The sequence below is a fragment of the Acromyrmex echinatior genome, chromosome 3 (assembly GCF_024713525.1).
Source record: "Acromyrmex echinatior isolate Ae372 chromosome 3, ASM2471352v2, whole genome shotgun sequence".
NCBI classification, from domain to species: Eukaryota; Metazoa; Arthropoda; class Insecta; order Hymenoptera; family Formicidae; genus Acromyrmex; species Acromyrmex echinatior.
The window spans coordinates 20223182-20242333 of NC_141854.1; the positions used below are offsets into that span (position 1 = coordinate 20223182).

Consider the following 19152-nt stretch of genomic DNA (forward strand, 5'->3'; position numbering starts at 1 on the left):
ATCAATGATAAATTTGATATAAGTAACAAATAAACAAAAAGAGAAAAAGTTTTTATTCTTAAAATTCTACTAATTAACTTTTTGATAAAATATTTATAAATACTATACTTACACACATTTTTTTGATTAAATAATTTCTTGTTAAAATTCTAGGAATTTATATTCTATTTTTTATATTCTATTATTTATATTTCTAGGATATTCTCTAGACTTTTAGAAATCAGTAACGCTACCGAGTTCTAATCTCTATCGTACTCACTTCTTTGTTGAATATTCAACCAAAATCCGTCCTTCGGTATCATTGCCAGATTTTTCTCGCTGAATTTAATTGACGAAGTTTTGGGGCATTGTTTCAGTTCACATCGTGCTAATAAATGAAATAGTACGACTTTGATCATCAACAAACTGAATCTTTTGCCAATGCACATTCTCGATCCTAATCCAAATGGAAAATAAAATGAAGATCGATAATTATTGTCCTGATCATTATTTAAAAATCTTTCTGGACGAAATTCTTCAGGATTATCGTAATATTTTTCATCATGATGAATCGCATACAACGGAACCCAAATAAACATGCCCTTGTTTATAGTGAAAGACTTCTCGCCCGGCAATGCAGGTGGCAATTTATAAGCTTTTTCACAGATTCTTTCCATAACAGAAGGTGAAAAAAGTCTGAGAGCTTCCTTTATTACTGCATCTAAATATTTGAGTTTATTAATAACTTCATAAGTTACGTTTCCGTTCAATTCGTTTAAGAGCTCATCTATCTCTTGTCGCAATTTGACTTGAATACTTGGATTAGCTACGATTTGGTACGCGATATAAGATATCACGCTTGAACTAGTTTCAGAGCCAGCGAAATAGAAAGCGTAGGCTTGCGCGACAATATCGTCCACATCCAATTGTATTTGACCCTCTTTACCTCGGTTATCCAACATTAATTGTATCATATCTGGACGTGTAATATGCTCGGTATCGCGAATGGCAATTTCGTTCTTTATCGTGCTCTCAAAATACTTCATTTCGTGATTATTTAAAAGTTTTATATTGAATATTCGTCCAAGCTTTGGAAAAGTTCTAATAAAAATATACTTTACGCTGCGTATTGCTGACATATAAGTTATATCTTTGCCACAAATATAAAACTTATTTGTCGGATCTCTTATAGATCAATCTTTATTCCGTAAATACATAAGGCAATGACATCGTTCGTATATCTATCGAAGATATCTTTCATATTAATGTCGCTTTTATCCGCTGGTAGTGTTGACATCAATTCAGCAAAATCCGCAGCATGTTTCGACATAAAAGTAAACATAATCTTCATCTTACTGAACGTAAAGAATGGAGATAGTAGATTTTTTACGTGCCGCCACTTTGTATTTTGTAGGCCAAACAGATTCTGTGAAAGCACATAATCATTAGCATCAACGAAAACGGGATTATTGATAAACGTATCGAAATTCTTGACGACAACATCCTTGATCACTTCCGGATCACGGAGCATAAGAACTGGCTTCGTTGTAGCGTAAAATCCAATGTATTTTGCATCTCGATTCAAATTATATATTTTTCTGGTGAAATCGACAAATGACATTCGGCGAAATATAATTGGTGCCATGGCACCTAGTATTGGAGTAGATGGTACGTGATAATATCATGTCTTTTAAAAAAATTAAACTTTCTGAACAGATAATAAGTAACGAGAATGCTAATCACAATTGATAACACTGAGATTAACCAGTATTCCATGATAAATATTACTCGAAAACTGTGACTTTATGAGAATTAGAATGATACTTATTAAACTTCAACAAAACTATTCGCGAGAGCGATTGATGAAATATATAGCAAGCTAGCAATGTTGTGATATCAAGTAGAAATAACTATCTGCACATTTCCAGCATTTGTTTTATAGTCTTACATTTTTTTTAGTAATTAAATACTTTATTTATAGATCTAAGCGTAAGTTTTTCTAATCTCAAGGTTTGCATATATGATATTGCAAATGAATGGGGAAAAGAGAGGGATAAGAGAGAGAGAAAATATGTCTATGACAAGGGGGCCGCGAGGAAAGAGGTTCGTATGATGCTATTATGTACGGAGCAAAGAATAATAAAAAGATGAAACTCGAGGTCTGAGTCAGTTGAATTTCGGGCGAATTTCGGGCCGCTTGCAGCACGGTTATTAGAGAGCATAGACGAACACATGCATGCGCAAGTATACACGGATATGGACTCATCATAGCATATGTATTCATCATGCCAGCAATCGTACAAGCAGCCCGGAACTCGTATCACTGGTTTGAGTCTAAAAGTGGACTCGAAACACGATGTAGGAAAACCCATAGAAAATTCGACAAATGTAATTTTAGTGCCATCACGCCTTGCGGGAAAAGTTGGAAGTATTGACTGTCACAGATCACGTATATATGTATCTTATAATAACTTTTTTATTAATATGAAATTTTATTATAATGGCAATCTCCACAATCATTTTGTTACCGCCATGTTATCCGTGATGTCCTGTTGGTTACAAATGTATAAAGAGAAGAATTCGGAATTATGTACTAAAAAGTCTAATCGTAATCGTGTGTGTTTACTTTATACTCTTATACATGCTGTTTATAGAATTTGTTCTTTTTTCAACTACTATATTTTGCATTTTTATAATATATATTCGAATAACTTAAATAAAGAAAATTGGGAATCATTCATTGAAAAATATGATCCTTATCCATTATTTCAATACAAGAAAAATTTTATTTTTCTATGTTGCTAGCAGAGTTCATTCTTAAATAAGCAACCACAGATATCATTATTGGTCTGCGTTGTTTGCAGTCTTTGCATTTAACATCTTCGTTTTCCTCAACGTCTGCATATCTATTTATCTCACTTTGAGTGCAAACATTTTTGAATATTTTAAACAACGCAAACAGACTTAATGTGTTTTTTTAGATGCCCAATTTTGTTCGAAACATTATTTACAGATTTAAGTTGTTAAGCTTTATAATTATATTAAAAGTCTATAATGGAATATAAATTGTTTGTTATGATTAAATAATAATTTAATAACAAGAAATGATAATATTTTTATAATACTTACAAATAATATCTATAAATACTATCTATAATAATTATTAATTATGTCAATACGAACTTTTTTTTATAGATACATGAAAATTTGATAACAAATGGCTAATTATGGTTAATTTATAAGAAGCAATAGATTATGAGTAAATATTGTAAATGTAAAAATATCAAAAAGTAACTACAAAAACATTTTTGCGTTTTGATTTTTTAATCTTGTAATACATTATATGCGATTATATAATTATGCATATTAAATAAGAAAAAATACTTTACCTATCATTATTCAATAATTTTATTTTTTTTATAATACATAAAAGATCTACAAATGTGATATATGTATCTAATGTTTAAAACATTATCTAATGTTTTCAGTTTTGCATAGTTTATTAAAGAGACGTATATGAATCGAAAAGTTATGAAAAAATCGACAAACTGTAATTATTAACTGGAATAATTGTAGGTTACATGGTTAGTATAAATTACGAAAATCAGAAACAGTGTCTTTAGTGTCAAATGATTCATTTATTGTGATATCCAATACACTGAAATGTCTCTCAAGAATAAAATAACGTTAAGAAATTTAATTTTTCACGAATTATGGATTTACAACAGAAATAATACGAATCAATAATTTGTGAAATTTTTCTTAAACAATGAGTTTATAAGTTAAATACAAACTTTATGTATGTAAAGTATGTACTTACATCACGTGTCTTAAATAAATCTTTCATGCACGTACGACGTACGAGAGACTCTCCTAATTAAAATAAACTAAGTAAATCCAATTCTTTTTAAATTGAATTCTATACAAAATATAATATATGTAATAAATACATTTATTATTCTCTTATTTTAAATAATATTCAAATTTGCTATACTTCGATATTGTTGTTTAATACGATTCAAATATTCTAATAAAAATTAAGTATGTCATTTACAATAATGTCAGATTTGAATGTAAATATTTCTAAAGATAAAAAATTTATAAAAATGGCACAAAAATTGTAAGTTTACAAAATATATATTATATGTAATACAAATTGCAATTATTATGTGCATTATATTATGTGTATAAGTTTTATTTTACTTCAGTAAAAGTATTGTACAATACATACTATTTTGCATAATAATAACATGGGAAATTGGATAACAACATAAATTGCGTAATAAATAAGAAAATGTAAGGTTACAAGCAATTGATCTGATAAAATATACACATTGTTCGAATTATAATTATATATATATATATATATATATATACATATGTGGTTAGATATACATGTATATATACACAGAGTATCTACACAGTTTTCCAAGGAATATCCGAAGAACATTTCAAAGGTTGCTACATCTAAGAACTTTTTCTAGGACGTCTCTCAGAGAACTGTGTTGTGTGAGATATTATCCATACCAAATTATCCATACCATCTTTTTATCGTGATATAATTTCGTGTTTTTTTACGACCACTTATATAATTACAATAGAAATTATAACACAAATATTGCAAAAATATAACGATTTCAAATGTTCTTTCCTTAGTTGGTAATCGATACAACGCAGTCTGAATTATCGCCACGTGCATCACTGAACACTTGCTTGTTCATATAAAAAAGTAAAATTTACACGATGTAATATCTAAGAATTATTCTTACGCTTGAGCAATAATCTTAGTGTATAAGTTACAGTATAATTTAATGTATTCTTCACATTAAATAATCACTTTTGGTGCAATACATATAACCTTCGTGTATTCTTATGCCAATAAGTATGTTTCGTTCACTAAAAATCTGGATAGATAAAAGATGTTATATTATTATAATCATTAAAATAACTCTTTACACATGAAACAATGATATTTCTTCAAATCTATAATATTTGGTTAAATTATCAGTTTTTTGCATTTAAATGTTATTTGAAATTTTTATAATAATCAAGTAAAATAATGAATTTATTTGATATTATATTTTTAATATACTTTAATTATATTTTTTTGACAGATTAATAATTTGCAGGATATTTATGTTATGCTGTCCTTAACTGTCATATAAAAAAACATGTTTTAATTACTCACATGTGTTTACCTAATGCACAATAAATGACCATACGACGTGGTAATACGCGTAATTTGTTTTTATTTTACATTTTGAAATTACATGGATCTTATGTATAGTATTCTTATGAATATATATATATATATATATATATATATATATATATGTATATGTATATATTTTATCTGTTCTGTCTTCATTATTTTGCCGTTCGTATTACTTCGCTCATCACAGATCTGCAACAAAAATAATTGTAACGCAATAAATTAAATAATTATTTTTGCATTTTTCAATACATAGAATTAAGAATTGTAGTTTTGATTTATTTAAATATGGAAAATTGTTTTGACAATTTTTTAATCGTATCTTATAACTTTATCAAAAATATATATGTATTATATGGCAAATTTAAAAGAATACTTTATTCTTTTTTATTTATCAGTTTTGCGAAATAATATATTTAAATTAAATCAAACATTCTTTACATTTAGGCATATAATTTCTTGTAATATGAAGAATATTCACATATTTCTTATTGTTAAATCTGCGCAGATCGTCCGATGGCTAGAATTTATGGTATGATTGTAAGTCAAAGAATTAGATCCAATCTGCTCATTAGACCCACATGTAAATCCTCGACAATATTTTGGCATTAAATAGGTTTAGTAAGTTTTGGCGTACATTTGCGTATGAATATATACATGGCTACTTAGTAAGCTTCCGCGGTAGTTTATGCGAAACAAGGAATTAACATAATATGCCATAAATAACACGAGTCATTGTTACAATAAGTGCGTCCCTTTAACAAACAACAGTACTTTCATCTTTAATGAATTTCATTAGCGTTCTGAAATATCATATTAAGACACGCTTTCTAACATGCCACAATCGTTTCTTTAAAAGATCCAAGACCGTTTTTTTGTAACAATACAAATAAGAGTAGAACGATGGTTTGCTTTTCTTGACAGAAAATAGCGTCTTATAATTAATTTGACATTACAACGCTTGATGTAAGTCTCTCTTTTCTTCTTTAATTTCAATTCAATTCATTGAAGAAACAAGTTGGCCGACAAGCAGATCGTCAAAAAACACGCTTACGCGCTTTTACTCATTAAGCCGATGCGTTTTAACTAATTGATGTCGATATATAATAAATTTAGGATCGCAGGCTATTTTGTTATGTAAATCCGCCGAACTGTAAAATAATTGAAACGCCTGTGCAGCATGCGTAACGTTAGCTTACTGGCGTACCACAGCGAGATATTGTAACTATGATCGATGCAGTTGATTCACGCGAACAAATCCCTTCGGCGCGGGTGTAGCCTAAATTAGAAATTTACAAAGGCAACGGCGCGGATAATCGACGCTGTATGACAAATAACTTTGGATATTTTAATTAGCGCGCGTTTCTCTTACCGCACTGAAGACATCGCCTAACATCGCGTTATGTAGGCTTTTATGTCGTACAACTATCGTGACTTTGAATGGAAGAAAAAAATAGGAAGAGACAAAGTGAGAGCAAAGGAAAGAAAAAAAAGAACTTCTTGGCTGGCGATATAAATAACACTGCTTTTTGCGCCAGCTAATTAATGAACGGTTTTATCGCCCATACGGTGCGACGTGGCGATGCGCAAACAAACGAGAGCATGGTAATAAAGGTCGACATTATAAAAATCGTGAAAAATTCACAACGCGTGCGAAATAATAATCAAACCTGATCCGGCATATATACATTGCTTTGCATTTTTTAATTTGTATAGCGATGTTATTAAACTCGTAGAGCGTCGTAAATTAATTTAACGACTTCAAATTTCTCTGTTTCTTTTTGTATCAATGAGATGCTTGAATTCAAAAAAAGTGGAATAATATTAATAAAATTAAAGGCAGAAAAGTAATTTCTTCGTTATACTGAAAATTTGCTTTTCTTCGTTATACTGAAAAAAATTACTATATCTTAATAAATTTTTTTAAATATTTGTAAGTAAACATTTACTTATAGTATAAATAAATATTTACTCAATGAAAAAAATGATATAAGTTAAATCGAATTAATGGTTTTCGTATCAAATAAATATATGTTAACATTTAATAAATGTTTACTTGTAAATATTTGAAAAAATATTGTTTAAGATATAGTAAATTTTTTGTTTAGTGAAGTAATAATAATTGCTAATCATAAGGGTTAAGCATATTTTATTGTATCTATAAGATTAAAAATTAAGACGATTAATTATAAGCAATTAATTAATCGCTATTTTGTAATTTTCTTTCTCTACATAAATTATTACAAACATAATAAAAATTTTATGCTTTAGGAAAGTAATAGCGAATTGAAATATTTCTGAGATTACTTCACACTTCTATACCGCTTATAATTACTTGTAATACCTGCTTATAATTTACGTCAAGTTTTATACATATTTGATAATCACACTATTAATGTCAATTTTTATCACGATGGCGATAACTGAATCACACGTCATAGAAGTTGCAAAACTTTCAACGTGGCCTACATGTCCTCTGTATGAGTATTATATTCCGCTGTGTCCTTAAAGTGTGATTTGAGAGAAGATATCGCACACTTTTCTGAGTTTAAAGCACGTATAGTTTATTATATCTGCATTATAGTAACATATTATAGTAACACGTTATGTCAATTGTTTTTTATACACTTTTCAACTATAATTTTGTCTATTCTTATTATTATATTTTCAATGATGTGACTGAGCGTTATTTTCTCAATTAATTCAAATAATTGTGACATTTTAAGCGTTTATAACAATTACTCTTCTTTTGTATAGGAGAAAATCAAAATTTATTTTAATATATTAAAATATTAACATAATAATAATATAACAAGTTATTAAAAATTTCTATTATCATAATATAATATAACTGTTATTATACAATTATAATAACATTAATTTTTCATTTGCAGAAAAACTGATAGTAAATGCAGTTGCAGTTTATATTTAAGAGACAATGAAAAGAATTATATAAGCAAATATTATAATTTAACAAGCTAAGATAAAAAAAAACTATTATTATGGATAAATTATTTCTTTTTATTTTAATAATAAATACCATTTCATTAATATGATAACAAAACTTGATAGTAATGCGGTTGCCCTTTATATTTTAGAAACAGTAAAGAGGATTATAAGTAAATATTAGATTCACAATCGAAAATAAACTTTTATTAGGGATATATTAGGTGTTGGAATTAATTCGTAGCGTTTTTAATGAAAGAATGTTATTTATTTCACATGAGCATTAAAAAATACATTAATGAAAGTACTTCCCATCACTTGTAAAACGCTACGAATTAATTCCAACACCTAATATTTTATTAAGTTCTTTTTTAATTTTAGACTTGTCATTTTGCACACAACAACACACACTCACACTATACACATAAAAAAACAAATGCATTAATTTTCCTCGATATCTTGATTATCCGACCATGTAAACCAGCCATAGGTCGAATTATCGAGGTAGCTGAATAATAGAGATAATATTTTCTTTTATAGAAAAATATATTTCAGATCAAGTAATATCAAGTGCCTTTAACAGCCAATACTGATTCAGCGTGTATGTGTATAAATTTATTGTACAATATTAAAAATTAGTAAACATTTCGATCGTGATATTTTATCTAAAATATTTAAAATAAAAGATATCTTATTGGTTGCTTTAAATTCTATATAATCAACTCCTGTTCTTCCTCAAATCTTAATTAAATGAAACATAACAATTGTTTGGTACATTGTGGAATAGATGTATGTAAACGGCTGCGAGGCACACGCAATATTGATTGAATCGACTGACAATATGAGCGCTCGATAGCAAAATCAAATAATTTGCAAATAATACGAGATCGATTAATTAAATTCTTATGCACTTTTATCCTAAAAATTTTAATAAAAAAACTGTCAACTTATTCGGAACTATTAAAAATGATATTTATAATAAGTCTTTTATAAAATTCTGACATAATTGATGTTATTTTTTTCTTGATTAATTCATTCGTGTATAAACAAATATGTATAAGTTACATATATCCTCCCGCCTTCGCGTGCTCACCCTGGGAATAAATCAGCACTCATGTCAAAATATACATATAGCTTTTTGGAAATATCAGAACACGTGTTTTACAATTTTCCGAGAGAGAGAGAGAGAGAGAGAGAGATATCTTCATTTTTAGAAAAATTATTATGTGATTTCTATAATTTTGGGAAACCCTGTACATAAGACTAATTATTGACATTTTATATTTATTTCTGTTATAGATCAATCATCAAATTATGTAAAATAAATTTTCATATAATAATTTGACAGTAATTATCAGCATTATATAGATATTATGTATATTATTATCAAATTTTGAGATACAAAAGAATCTATTAGGTGTTGGAATTAATTCGTAGCGTTTTTTAATGAAAGAATGTTATTTATTTCACATGAGCATTAAAAAATACATTAATGAAAGTACTTCCCATCACTTGTAAAACGCTACGAATTAATTCCAACACCTAATAAGATTAATGTAATTACATTTTGTATTATGAAACAATAAAGAAAATTGAAATGAAACAATAAATAAGTATTATAAACATATAAACTAACAATTTAAAATAAACTACTACAAATACATGTATTCGAATTTTAAGCATGCAATTTTATTACATTTATATAAAAAAACTGATTTTGTTAAAGCCTTCTTATAATAAACATACATCTTTGATTTTAAAACTTAAAAAAAAGTAATTACAAAACTTATATTGAATTATCAAAGTTATATGGAAAATGTGATTTATACATAAATTTAATGTAATATTTTAATACGTGATTTTATCAATCTTTTCTGAATTTTATCTTTTTATATAAAGCAATATATGCCGTCTGTTTTATAATAATATAATAATAAATAAATAATGTAGTAATAAATAATATAGTATGTAATAATATAGTAATAAAATTAAAAAAAAATAGATAATAAAAGTAAAGAATATAAAGAACTATAAAAAAATGAACATACATAAATTTATTTATTGTTTAAGAGATTTAAAAAGATACACACATACACACAGAAAGGATGTATATTTTATATTTAATAAAAAAATAATAATTCACACATTTCGAAAAAAAAAATTATATAATAATATTTTAGTACTTGAATAAAAAATAAACTTTTTGAAACACCCTTGCATTTTTGCCATATATCTCATAAGGGTGGGATAAATGGCTACTCATAGGGGGAGTATGTATGGCTTATGAAAAATTTACAAATAATGCATATAAATAAGACGTAAAATGACACAATAACTTATAATATGTGTGTTAATAAAATTTTATTAAATTCCGCTCGCTATATATCCTAAACAGGGGTGGGATATACAAGACAACAAAAACTACAAGAGCAAACTATTTGTATTTTGTTATACAACCTCTTTACTATTCCACTACACGTATTACGAAATAACTACTAAGTCTTTCATACGCCCTACAATAATCATTTTATGTAGACTTTAATTTATGATGATGTTACTTATTACAGTGATAAATCGATTCAACTCGATTCAATAATATTAATTTTCATTAATATTAACAGTAAGAAACTGAAATCATAACACAATATTAATACAACATAAAGGCATTTAACAGAGTAATTGCGGGAAAATTACTCCCATTCCTTCTATTTTTTCTGATTTCTGTGGCGTATCTGCCAGAGTTACCCTAAATTAAGGTACGTTTCGGCTTCAAATTTAAGCTATCTTTAGTGAGCCAAACAATTTCAATATAATACTACCACAATTCCGCATTTTCTTAATTCAATTGTCACAGCAGCAGCTGTGATCCAAAAGGCAAGAAATCATCGTTCAACTATTTCTTAATCGTAACAATACACTTATAAAACCGGTTGATCGTACTTTAATATACAGTCATACTTTAATATATGTCAAAATTGTTAGACATCTAAGAAAAAAACTTTTTTGGAATGCCTTCCTGGTTAACTATATTGAATGCGAAAAGTATTCTGATTTTTTAATTTATTCTAATAATAATTATTATTATTGTAAATAATGATTCTTTTGCAATTTATTTTTATGTACTCATAGATTATATATCAGATTTGTGTATGATAATTATAATGCAAAATATATATTTTAATATAATATATTAATGTGACAACGTGATGATAACATAAATTTTGATTTCGCAGTTACACATACGCATAAACTATTAAATTAAATGTGATTCCATCTTTGTGTACATGATATAATACCTATATAAGCTATTCGTAGAATTTTTTATTTTTACATAAATAAATATTAATAATAAAAATAATGCATAAATACTCGGTACGATATAAAATATGTATCTATTTTTCAAGAATAGATTTTGATTAAAAAAATATAAATTTTATATTTAATAAAAAAATAAGCTATTATAAACATATATTTTATGAAAATAAAATGCTTAGTGTATATAATAAACTTTTATCACAATACGTCACAGTTTTTATACGCATTCATCTGCGACATGTTGTTCAAAATATTTACATATTCAAAACATCTATTTATTTAAAAAATCAGAGAATTTAATATATTTTTTCTCTTAAAACTGCAAAAATCATTATTTTATGATAAAATTATAATTTTAAATATTGTAATTCGGTAATTTATTAATTTTGTAAAAGTATAATATAATTTGGAATTTGAGGAATTACTATACAGAATTTCTATATACGAAAACTAATATATTCTATATTACTATTTTTCGTTTTTAAATATATTCTAATTATTACAACGTTACTCCCACTCCTTCTATTTTTTCTGACTTCTGCGGCGTAAATCCCAGCGCGGCGCGCCTTTTTGATTATGCCAAAATTACACCTTTTTGATTAGGCCAAGTTGTATTTAAAAAATAGCTTATTATTTAAAAGTAAACTTGAATAATCAATTACCTGTTTTCAACGATAATTTTCTAACGAGTCCTTTATACCATAAAGTTTTCCTCCACTTCAGCCTCACGTTTTGTTTCTCGTGATACAAGGTGTGCAGATGTATGCTAGAATTATACCGCCGCCCAAAACCAGAGCAATCATAGCCAAAGTCGTCCATGGGGTTGAGCTCGAGGTGACGCGAGTTGGCACCAGCTTCTTTATTGCAGGCAATTCGGCAACTTCTTCGGTTGTCAAACCCCATCTTCTGGCCTTGGCGATCAGGGATCTCAGGCGTCGCGACGCCTTCTCGCAAGACTTCTTCGACGTCCGCTTGGATAAGCCGTCTAAACAGTTCTCGAAGTGTCCCATAATATCGTGACGTTTCTCATTCTTGAGATTCAAGCGCTGCAACAAGTTCCAAATATCGACCGAAACTGTCGAAAAGTCCCAGAATCAAATAATGGGCGCGTAAATCGACGTGCGAGTCCTATCTTTTTCATCCAATGCTATATCATGATTTGTGCCATTTTCAAGTCGAGGAAAATATATTATATCTTCCGAAATTTGAACAGTCCTCTCAATTTACGCCATGCTCCGCCTCGAAGAAGAATCGATTTCTTCCAATAAATTAGCATTGTATAGAGACTGGTGATGCGATCTTTGTTCTGACAAGCTTTATTGATCATTATGAGAATTTTTCTGCTGTCGTTTTTGGCATAATTATCTCAATAATGCCATTGTCTTTGATTCGTTTATCATTGTTAAATGAAAGCGTTAGTTTTATAGTATGTAAAAATATCACTTTTATACATTCGCACTTATTTGTGTAGCTTCGTTTTCTAACGTTTTCAATATGTATTCTTTATGAGAAACATTGTACCCCAAAGGATTATTTAGAATAACGTACAAATAATACGTCAGTACACAACATCTAGAAACAAAGAACGAAATGTGTTATGCAGTAGCTCAATAAAATTACGTAGCGGAAAATTCAAATAAAATTAATTACGATATTAATTCTCTAAAAATATTATGTAAATTAATGAGCAAAATTTTCTCATCAAAATTTAAATCTCGAATAAATGAACGAGATTAATAAAAACTCCAATAAATGTTTAAATCTGCAAAGCCATATAAACATTATAATATAATCCTTGTAGTGCATATTATGAAATAAATTATTATTTCATAATTCGGATTTCCGTATATTAAAACTCTGTGTAATGCTATTCACGCTGTTGTGAGCGCAAACACTCCATCATCCTCTCTCGTCTTTTTGCGCAATTGAATAACACAGCCATTAATTTGCACGTCGATCCAAACCAATCGGCGAGTTGATGAAACCCGGACCGCTTTTAATTCTCCTTCGCACGACCGGGCACGGGGAAATTGTGATTGCCCAGCTCCATGAATAATGCAAGGCGAATCGAAGGAAGGAGAGCCGAGATCCTTTCGCCTTTCGCACGAAGAAAGGAGACAAGAAAGAGAAGGACCGGCAAAAAGTTTCCGATTTACAGAGACCGTATGTCGCGGAAGCGAATCAAGTTCCCCTTTAAGTCGATCGCCGCCACGCCACAGGATTACATTGTCCCATCATCATCACATGTGGAATACCGAGGATTATGTTACCTACATAAGCGAGCTTTTCACTTTCTCGGGCGCCCTAAGCTTACGTTCCCATTTCTCACGCCAGCAATTTCAAATTACATGACGATCGACTAACTTTAAATTATATTTATGCCAAATTTATGGAGCGCGTGTTTACCGCCACGACCAACTGAGGATTTACGAGCCGCGACGAGATGGGTTCGTCTATTTTCCGATGTTTACGTGCCGAGTGTACCGGTGTTACTCTCGTTGATGTATGAAAGCTCGTTCTCGTACACTAGATAACTTAGCCTCGCTCGACGTTAACTTCAATTCCTTAAAACTTGGCGTGCTCCTGAGTCACATGAAAACTATTAGAAACGATAACGATTGTTATTTAACATATATTTTTAGCAAAAACAAAAACAAGGTATATTTTTTTATTAATTATTGTTTACATTATGTATTGTGTATGTAATATACTGTTAATTAATTTTAATGAATAAATGTACTAATGTTAATTAAGTTTTTGGCTTAATCTATAAAAGAGAAATTCGAATAAACAAGATCTTAATTTTATCTTTTGCATTACCTACAGTTGTGCAATTCGTAATAAGATGTAAATTGAATGTTATTCTATCTTTCAATAAAATTATATTACAATCTTGTTTATAATAAAAATAAATTTTTAAATGACCAATATTTAACTATCTGTAATTGTAGATTTTATCAAATTTCTTTAAACAATAAAACATAAAACTTATTCGAATATATAACAATATTGTGATAAAATAAGTTTTTAATTTTTGCAACTTAAATTTCTCGCTTCTTCTTTCGCAATATTTCTGAAAAGCAATTCCCCACTTTCTTTCGAGAAATGCATCGAATGTGTATGAAAACGAATGCACGATAAATGATACACTTTCTGTTATAGGTAAGACAATTTATATAGTTTCTGCAATGAGACGTTATTCAAGACAATTACGTTACAAAAAAGTGGGCTAAACACAATCTGCGCTAATAAGTGCACGACTCATTCTCATTCGGTTCAGTCTTCTCGTAGCAACGAAAGATTATTTTCAGCCCTGAACTATATTTTCGTGTCATTTATCTAAAGCTCAGTTTATGATCTGGAAATAATATCGTCCACGTCATGTCAAAAGCTTATCGCAGTTTTGCTCGATTTGAGTTATTTATATAATCTGTATTATATAACCTCTATTATATAACCTCTACATTTATCAGTTTCTTATTATAGTATAAGTTTTTTATATTAGCATAGAAGATATTTCGAAGCTATTAGATCAAGAGATAACTTCATAACAGAAAAAAATCATAAAAACTATTATAATCAACATAGATACTAATCATCAATCGGAATATTCAATTTTTTGTAAGCTAAGTTTTTAGTACTATATATGTTATATATATATATATATATATATATATATATATATATATATATATGTGTCATAGTTATATATATATGTCATAGAATTACTGATATTTCGATAATTTCAAATATCAACATAAGTTTATGTAACTAGTATGCCTGTGTTTATTAAAATTCTTTTCACTTTCGTCAATTAAACTAGCATTATGATATATAAGTGATATATAAGTTTCAAAATATACCTAATGTTGCATTTTAAATTTTGACTGTCTTTATATATCAAAATCAGTTTTCACAATATAGATAACGCATTTATCGATTAACGGTCTCGAAATTTAAAAATTATATTGAAAAAATTATCATACATTCTAAAATCATTTTTTATACAATGAAAATTTATTGAATATAATCACGATTTTTCATCGTGAATTGAGTGTAGAGCGAAACTAACTTAACAGCTTCAATGTTTATTCAATCTGATTCTTATTATATCAACAGGTTTTGTCGCGATTGCATTATACAGAGTCTTTAATAAAGCTTTTGAGAAAAAACAAACAGTAGTAGTAAAAAGTAAAATTGTTTCGAAAATCTTTTCAATAACGATCCACATTAACTATCTTTTCATCTATTTCACACAATTAAATTAAAGACAGAAAAAACAATAAGCAGCTTACGAAAAGTTTGCATAAAAAAATTATTTTTAAATTATTTTATTAATATTACATATTAATTATTCAAATATTATATAATTTAAATTTTTTATTAATATACAGAAATAAATATAATTTTATTGTAATCTAAATTAAATCAAAATCCATTTGTAGCAAATTGTTACAAAATTATTAATAATGAAAAATACTTATTTTTGGACAAAATATTGTTTCAATAATTTTATTTAAAATATTCTCATATTAAATCTTGTTTTATGAATCTTATTATATAAATATATTAAACTAAATATATCAACTAAACTTTAAAATAAATACAAAAACAATATAACAATATTTTTATAAATAAATGATAAATTGGAAAATTTTTAATGACCCTCATATTTTGCACAATTTCATAATTACATTTTTTTAATAGATAATTATCAAATTACTTACAAAAAAGTTTTATAAGATAACCGAACCCTATTAATATCCAATATGCCTTATTCACTATTTATGGATAATTACATGGTGAATTCAACAGATAGCACTAATAAGTCGTGCAGATTGTTCATCTGACTTGATTGTATATATCAGTTTACTGTTCAGTCTGTTATTGTTCACTCTGTTATTGTCAATAATGCAAAATGCGGAGCATTGTAGTCATGATGTACTATTTGGTTGGTAAATAATTCTTTCTCTAATTATGAAAAAATTGTTATTAATTTCCGTTGTTCATTTTATTATAGCTATGTACTTATATTTTACAATACTATATATTTAGTTTATATTTTTATTGTTTTAATGTTTATTTTATAATCAAATAAAGGAATCTCTTTGTAAAGTTCATTTAATATGATCAATTTAGTATGCCTTAGGCAAACTGTGTGCACACATTGATTGTAACGTTTTTGATACTTTTATTTTAGACTATGGATTCTCTAAGTCTAATTCGTCTTCTAAACATCTGCTAAACATCTGCTAAATATCATGGAGATAAGTCAATTGTTTAGAATAGAAAATAATTTTTTTTTAATTCTTAAACGTCAATTAAACTTATAATATATCGTATAAAAGTAACATTGAATCACGTTATTTTCTATTTCTTTAATTTAAAAAAAAGAAAGAGGAAATCATATGTTCAGATCATATTAATAAATAATACATCATTGTAAATATATTAGGAAATGTCATACCCTTTTTTAATACTCAGCAATGTTTTCTCTTTTGAATCATCAGTTTTGAATTCAAAAAAGATTAGATAATTGCAAAGCTTAGATAAATTGTATAGGGTCCGATTACTTTATAAAACTTGTTACTAAAGCATACCTTTTTCTAGCATTTATAGCAATCTATTATCAGCAATTGTCTCTGACAATTGTATTTGTCATAGATACAATTCATATCAATCAAGCACATGATTTTCAAACGTTTTTCACTTGATTTATTTGCAAATTTTTTGCACATAATTATCACTAAAGTAAATTTATTTAAATTCACATTTTTTAAATACAATTTTTAGATAGATATTTAATCAGCACAGCGTAAATAAATCAAAGTTTTTTTACAAAATCCATATTGTTCAACATATAACATCGCATTTGCCTTAACCACGTTTTAGTTTTTCATTTAAAAAATATATAAGACAAAACCCTTGATTGTTCCTTAATCTCTATGTATGAATGTTAAGAAATATACGTCTCGTTTCGTAGCCACGTGACACGAAATTTCGCATGCGAACACTGTATGTTGTGTCTCCGACGGACATCGCGGCGTTTACTGTCGGAGCGTCGAATATCCACGACCCTTTATGCGGCAGAACCATCCCCGATTACCCCCGGACACCCTACCGCCAGTCTTCCTCGACGCAGCGGCGACGCGGTGCGAAGCTATCGAGAGACTATATGTACATTAGATCTTAATGCAGCTATATGTTTACAGAACTGGATATCCTGTGTTGGCAAAGCCAAAATTAAAGCCGATATTAATCCTTTGACCATCCTCGCTACTCTTTACGGTCACCGACTTACGATTTTAGAAGATACATGTATATTTGAGATATTGAAATCCATTTTGTATGTATACAAAATGGATTTCAACAACATTATTTATCCAATATAATGGTTTCAGGTATTATTCAGGTATATCTTTGTTTTAAGTATTATTGTATCCAATTTTATCTTAGAAATAAAATATTTGTTTTAGAAATTTTTTATAGAATGTGTAAAACTTTACGTAAAGTATACATTTTATTTTAAAGGAAAATTAATAATAATTTTTGTATCTAAGAATATGTCTTAATATTATATTTCAACAATATGTTTTAATAAAAACATTCGATAATAATATATTTCTTTTTTAATATTAAATTTATGTAATTATTAAATATTGATTATACAGGGTTGGCCATATTCGACGGAAAGATCTGGCAACACTGTAACTTTTGACAGAGATGTTAGAAAAAATGTGTTTTTTTCCCATGATTGAAAAAAAAAATATCTTTCCGTCGAATATGGCCAACCCTGTATATATTATATTAAATCTTATATTTGTTGCTATTATTCAGTTTTTTAAAACCGTTTCTTATCATAACAAAACGTACTATAATCGAACGTGTAAAACTAATTGCGTTTTGAATATTACCTTATATAAACCGAAATAATTACGTACATATTTGTACTCCATCGGACTACGTTCACTCATTTAATGCAATTTTAACGAGATTCCATCAGTTTGCGTTGGCCTGTCGCATACGCAATATCGTTAATGGTAGTCAGCGGAATTGTATGGAATTACACATCATCACAGCAATCATTTTGTTTCTCCAATCAATTCCACTGCTCTCGAATATAATCTTGTGTTTCATGCAGCTGTGCAAGAACCGTATTAATCACACAAAATTGTAACGCGTTATACGATTGTAATGAGCGCATATCGCTCGTTAGTAATTAGCCGATCGTACCTAATTATTTGCTCACAGCACTCTCAGCAAATTTATGTTCGTTACCTTGTTATATTCCTCCAGAAATATTATCTAATTCGTCAGCTCAATATCGCTTACTCAAAACAACAAATGAACAAAAAATAATATAAAATACATTATAAATAATAAAAGATTTATTTAAAATAATAATAGATTTATTTTATTATTTTAATTTAATTTTTCTCGGTATAAATTTTATATATACTTTTAAAAACTATTACAGACAAATCTTGACGAATAATAATCTCGATTCATGCGCTATAATAAAAAGTTTCTATATGGATCATGAATGTTCAGTACATGAATCACAATGTGCGAATGGAAATGGTGTGGACTAGAAGATAATGTAAGAGATACTCAAAGGCACATTTTCCGCACCGTCGAGAGCATCAAGACTTTTACTGTCTTTCTAAACATAGATGAGTTTCAGACGAAGCTCCGACCGA

The 19152-nt window shown here is 28.0% G+C and overlaps 1 long non-coding RNA gene and 1 pseudogene across 3 annotated transcripts; both read right to left on the reverse strand.

Annotated features, from left to right (window-relative positions):
* Positions 1-239: 239 nt before the first annotated feature.
* On the reverse strand, positions 240-2981 carry LOC105146268 (cytochrome P450 9e2 pseudogene; annotated as a pseudogene).
* A 155-nt stretch (positions 2982-3136) lies between these two features.
* Positions 3137-17600, reverse strand: LOC147910324 (uncharacterized). Of its 3 annotated transcripts, XR_015544557.1 has the most exons (4): positions 17422-17576; positions 17053-17328; positions 12115-13024; positions 3138-5383 (listed from the first exon to the last, which is right to left on the reverse strand). It is a non-coding gene; the product is annotated as an uncharacterized LOC147910324 (long non-coding RNA). The 3 variants fall into 3 exon arrangements; XR_015544559.1 differs by having other exon boundaries at positions 3137-5383; positions 17053-17562; XR_015544558.1 differs by lacking the exon at positions 3138-5383 and adding an exon at positions 10566-12018 and having other exon boundaries at positions 17053-17600.
* Between the last annotated feature and the right edge of the window lie 1552 nt (positions 17601-19152).